This window comes from Sinocyclocheilus grahami, unplaced genomic scaffold (genome assembly GCF_001515645.1).
Source record: "Sinocyclocheilus grahami isolate Dianchi unplaced genomic scaffold, SAMN03320097.WGS_v1.1 scaffold324.1, whole genome shotgun sequence".
Classification (NCBI taxonomy): domain Eukaryota; kingdom Metazoa; phylum Chordata; class Actinopteri; order Cypriniformes; family Cyprinidae; genus Sinocyclocheilus; species Sinocyclocheilus grahami.
Genome location: NW_015505503.1, coordinates 196,501 through 202,569, shown reverse-complemented (window position 1 = coordinate 202,569; position 6,069 = coordinate 196,501). Strand labels below are relative to the sequence as shown.

The window sequence follows — 6,069 nt, the reverse complement described above, 5'->3', positions numbered from 1 at the left end:
ATTTAGTTGTCCTCCAGAATGGCATGTTGAAGGAAACTCCGTGGCAAGCATTGGGCTAGGGTTGCCCTCTGCAGTTTGAGTGAGACCGATTCAGCACGACTGAGGTGGGTGTTCACCGACATTACGGATGCGGTTGTTTCTCCGTTGGACCCATTGTTTCCCATATAGATTGAACAAGCCCTCAGCATCCAAGCACATATATATATATTGCTTTAGAACTTATTTGTATGACAGACCAGTGGCGTCACTACTTGCGATTTAGCTTCCCTGTTGTTGGGGCTACGTGGGAACTATTATCTGGAGCCGCTGTTGCTTTGTTTTGGTTAATTTTTGTAATTCCCTTTCGTGGTGTTTTGTTGAAGCTTGTGCGTGTGTGTGTGTTTGTTAGTTGGTTTACCAACATTTTCTTTTCCCTTTTTGTTTGTTTGGTTGTTTCATGTATTGATTGGATGCCTTTATGGTGAAATGTGTTGATCGTTGAGTGTACTCAACCTGAGTTTCTTAAGGGCACTCAATTACTTTCGTTGTTGTATTGGTTTTTTTATAGTTATTGTGTAAGTTTTGTTCTTTACTGTTGTATTACTATATTGAGTGGCTGTGAGTCTGATGTTTGTGCTCATTTGTTGATTTTTGTTTTGTGTTGTAGTAGCAATTTATTATTGCCTTGTTTTGTATTAGTTAGTTATTTTGGTGGATTTAAGTATTTGTTATCTGTTCATTTGGGGGTGGGTAACCCTCTTTATTGTAATAAATTTGTGATGATGACTGTCTTTTCAAGTGTATAACCTGATTTCTGTTGTTACAGGAGCTGAGTGCCTAAGGCAGGGGTGGATTCCTGGTGTTGGTGTTTCTTTCACGTGTGTATGTGTGTGTGTGTGTGTGTGTGTGTGTCACAGGTATAAGTGAAGGGTGTTTTGCTGTATAGGCCGATTGTGCCCTTATGCCCTGCTGTCCAGCCTCAGTTCCTGTACCTTGATTTTTGGATGTCCTTGACTACTCAGGTTGCCCACTGTTGTATTTTGTGAAGTGTGTAATTGAGTTTGTTATATGTGAGCTGTTGTGTTTAGTGAATGCTCTTCTACCTCCCTTTTATGTAATAAACCCTTTTTTAATTGTAATAAATTATTTTGTATATCTATGTCCCTTGCAAATTTATCGTGAGCTGACCTGTGTTGCCTAAAAAGAAATTAATTAAGAAAGATCCCTGGGCAAGACCCAGGGTGGTGTAGTCGTGCTAAATCTTTAATCCTTTACTGCTTCGCCACACTTAGTATGGATCAGTGTTAATTGTTAATCATCATCAGTGATAAATTACGGTTCCTAAAACAATTTGCTGAGATTATCTCGGTACCGTATCTACTTGGTTTGCATCTGTTTCTCCAGTATGACGATTTAATCGGTCTTTACTGCACGGCTCTGTATACTTTTAGTTCACTGCTCAATGCAACGATACCTTCTAAATGGCGCCTCGGTGACGTCACACATAATAAACGCACGTGACTGACAAAGACCGATTCTGGGTCTGAATAAAACATCAGATCATGCACAGACTATCCTGTCTCTTTGAATTTAAATCTATATTTATTCCCACGGGCTCTTGAAAACCTCTATGCGAACAAACGTCCCCCGCGTAATCTACGCCCCTACCATATTGTGATGATGCCCTGTCAGGCCGGAATGATGATTCAAAAACATGAAAACACATTTGTTGCATCCAGTGGGGACATAATTATGGATTATAATGACTTATACTGTCCTTTTATGCGTTGCGTTGCATCGCGCCGTGTAAACATAAAACCATGTCTGCATTTGTGATCGGAGAAATACAAGCCCTACTCTACACTGCCCAAAAAACTCACTTTAAATATAAAAACTCTTTAAATATGAAAAACGTACTTACAGTTTGTGAGTCAGAACAGCCAGCATTGTAGTCTACTCTCCCAGGATCAGGAAACAGTCCTCCATAAAATGTGCTGCACACATCTGAATATTTGGGTTGAAGTGTTCTGGAACAGTGTTGTAAATACAACTTAACCACTGATTTCTAGTCGTGTCTGTTATGTCCAGTGTTAATGTTCATATATTGCAATACTGGGCCAGTCCACTAGAGGCTGCAAGAGTTAATGTTCTGTGGTTGAGAGGGAGCGAGTGAAAGGAAATAAAGAAGTGTTGGTAATGTTGTAAACTAGTCATTCTCTCGCCTTTTCATTTCTTTCGGTACGAGTTCCAAACATTACAAAATCTGGCAACGATGTCTGCATCTGTACCCATGCCTGCATTTTTTCTTCCGACGGTCGAAGAGCCTCCTATTCCGTTTTCTACATGGAAGAAAATTTTCCAAAATGATTTGCTTGTCATCGGAGCACGAGGTGATGCATGGCCTGATGCCAGAGTTCGTGCAGTTTTGTTACATCGTCTCGGTACGGAAGGCCAGAGACTTTTCTATACGCTGCCAAAAGGGGGGTACAACTTATGATGAGGCCATGGTGGCTCTTGATGCTCATTTTACGCCAAAAGTGAATGTTGTTGCTGCACGGCATAAATTCAGACAGCGTGCACAGCGCTCGGACGAAACCGCAAGTCAGTATATCGCGGAGTTACGTCATCTAGCAGTGGATTGTCAGTTCGGACAAATGGAGGATGAAATGCTACGGGACCAACTAATTGAACGGGCTTTCCTGACCGCGGTGAGAGATAGACTGTTACTCGAGTCGGAACTTACATTGGATCGCGCTTCTGCATTAGCGTTTCAAGTGGAATCGGCAGTACAAAATGCTACACTCCTTTCAACTAATGGTTCAACTTCTGCTCAAGTTCAAGCCATCTCAAGGACAAAGTCCAGTTTCAAATGAGGTAAACGAGTGAGAAAATGCCATTACAAAATGGAAAGCCACAGACTTCAAATAAAAGACGCTGTGGATCAAATACTCATTTGGACAACGCACACAATTGTCCTGCTGCGTCAGCCGCATGTCATCACTGTGGAAAGAAAGGACATTTTGCAAAGGTATGTAAATTGGCGGTTGTCAAAGAAGTGAAAGAAGTTATGGTGCCTGAACTGACTGTGCTGCTTGTAAATCAGTCTTCTGACAAAATTCGAAGCCAAGTAGAATTGAAAGCACCACAAAGAAATAAAATACCAGTTGATTTGATTGTTGATACAGGATCAAGTGTGTCCATCCTGCCTGAGACACTGTTCATGAAACACTTCACAAATTGTGAACTGAAGGAGCCTCAAGTGAGGCTAGTCACTTACTCACGTGAACACTTGCCAACCTTAGGCTGTTTCACTGTTTCTGTGTCACATGATGATGTTGCAACCACTGCCAATTTCTATGTGGTCAAAATGGGATCACCACTTTTGGGCATGGACTTGATTAAAGCCTTAAACATTGTGGGAGATAAAATTGTTACTTCATCAGCTCCTGCTGCTTCACCTGTGTTAGAAATATGTAATGCAGCAGCCAGCTCACTTGGATGTGTCAAAGGTTTTGTGCACAAAGTACAGATTGATCAGTCTGTTAAACCAGTGCAGTACAAATTACGTAGATTACCGCTGAGTGTACGGGAGGAGGTTTCCAAGGAAATTCATCGCTTACTGAGGGATGGAATAATTGAAAAGATTGATGCTTTGCCATGGGTGTCACCAATCGTCGTAACCAGAAAGAAGTCTGGAGAAATTCGGGTTTGCGTGGATTTGAGAGAGCCTAATCGGGCTGTAATTACTGACTGCTACCCACTACCTCATATGGAGGATCTTTTCACCGAGCTCAGAGGCGCTACTGTGTTCTCCCAAATTGATTTGCAAAGTGCATACCACTAACTACCTTTGCATGAGGAGAGTCAAAGTTTGACTGCATTCATCACACACGATGGATTGTTCAAATTCACAAAGGTTCTTTTGGGTTGGCTTCGGCGCCCTCCGCCTTTCAAAAAAATTATGAAAACAGTTCTTGAGGATCTACCAGGAGTACAGAACTACTTAGATGATCTCATCGTGTACGGCCAAGATAAAGCTATCAGAATGGATTTACATGGACGGAGGCAGCGGATGTGAGTTTTCGTAGGCTAAAGCAGCTGTTAGTCCACAACCCAGCCTTGGCTTCATTCGACCCCTCCTTGCCAACATTCGTGTCCACCGATGCTTCAGATTATGGCATTGGAGGTGTCATCACTCAACTGCACCCGGATCAGACAGAGCGTCCAATAGTATTCGCTTCTCGTACGTTGACTCCAGCTGAAAGAAAATACAGTACAGTTGAGAAAGAAGCATTAGCGTGTGTCTGGACAGTAGAACGTTGGAGGACTTACCTTTGGGTCAGGAAGTTTACACTGAGGACGGACCACCAAGCGCTGACCACACTACTGGCCACCAGAGGAATGAACAGAGCAGGAATGAGGATAGCTCGCTGGTCGGCCAGACTCCTCTGTTTCAACTACAATCTGGAGTACAGACCAGGTAAATCAAATTTTGTTGCTGATTGTTTATCAAGATTACCGCTACCTGATTCAGATGCTGACCAGGGTGAGGAACTAGGCCTTATCGCGGAGATTTCAAAGGACCTTTCAAGAGCCATTTCTATGAAGGAACTCCTTGAGGCGTGCAAATCTTGCCCAGAGTTGTCCAAGCTGCATGCCCAAATCACACAAGGCTGGCCTAAAACACAGAAACAAATGGATCCAACAATCATGGCATACTTTCAGGTCAGGCATCAACTAGCTAGGGATGATAAGTATATCATGAGAGGACAGAGATTGGTTGTGCCAGTTGCTTTACGCTCTAAATTAATTCACTTAGCACACGAAGGACATCAGGGCGTGGTACGAACTAAGCAACAGCTAAGAGAATTGTACTGGTGGCCTCGTATGGACTATGATGTGCATTCAATTATTGCTTCTTGTTCCGCCTGTCAGTCATGTGACAAAACTGCCCGGACGTGCCCAGCCCCATTACAGCCAGTGGACCTGCCAGATGGTCCATTTCAGAAAGTTGCAATAGACATTGTAGGACCGTTTGAGAGAGCCACACATGACTGTCGTTTTGCTATTATGATGGTGGATTATTATAGCAAGTGGCCGGAGGTTGCATTTACCTCAAATGTTAAAACCGACACAGTTACAAAGGTTGTAGCATCTGTGTTTGCGAGAGAAGGTAACCCACTCACCTTAGTCAGTGATAATGGTCCTCAGATGACTTCTACTGCATTCACTGATTTCCTGGCTGAAAGAGGAATAAAACACATTCGTTGCAGTGTTTACTGGCCCCAAGCAAACGGTGCTGTGGAAAGATGGAATCGTGTTTTAAAGGACTGTATCCAAGTAGCTGAAATACAACAACTTCAATGGAAACAAGCGGTCACAGACTTCCTCCAAAATTACAGAGCTACCCCGCATACAACCACAGGGGTATCACCATTTGAACTGTTAAGAGGGAGGAAGATGCGCACAAAGTTAAACACTCTGTCAGCCACAACAGCTCAGGGAGAGGAAGTGCCAATGGGCATGCATGACCGTGTGCAGCAAGTTCAACAAAAGATGAAACAGTATACAGATCAGAAACGTGGTGCTAAACCACCACCCTTCAAGTGTGGAGATCGTGTACGTGTAAGAAAACCAATGCATGTACCAAAGGCTGGAAGGAAGTTCCCTGTTCCTTTGTCAGTGGATAAGAAACTAGGACCAAGCACTTATGTCTTGAGCGATGGAAAGAAATGGAATGCAGCTCACTTGTCTCTGGTTCCAGAAAACACTCAAACTGCATTAGAGAATGCTCAGGTTAACCCTGGAACTGAGAATGTTGTGCTTGAGCCAGTTAGGAGTACACGGGCTAGGCAGCCTCCTGTGTGGTTAAAAGACTATGTAGCAGAGTAAGGGAAAAGAAAAGAAGAGAGAATAAAAGGAAACACTAGTGTAAGAATAGAGAAAGCAATTGAAAACATTTGTAGAATGTGTTCACGTGTTTATTAATTTGATGTTATAAAACACCAGAAGTACATTTTTGGTTTAAAGGCAGAATTTATAGATGGATTGAAATTAGGCTGAATAATCCCCTTTTAAGAGTTTATTTTC

General features: G+C 42.7%; 1 pseudogene; it reads left to right on the top strand.

Moving 5' to 3' along the window:
- LOC107602278 (uncharacterized) overlaps positions 1 to 820 on the top strand; it is a 12,703-nt pseudogene extending 11,883 nt beyond the window's left edge.
- Positions 821 to 6,069: the final 5,249 nt, after the last annotated feature.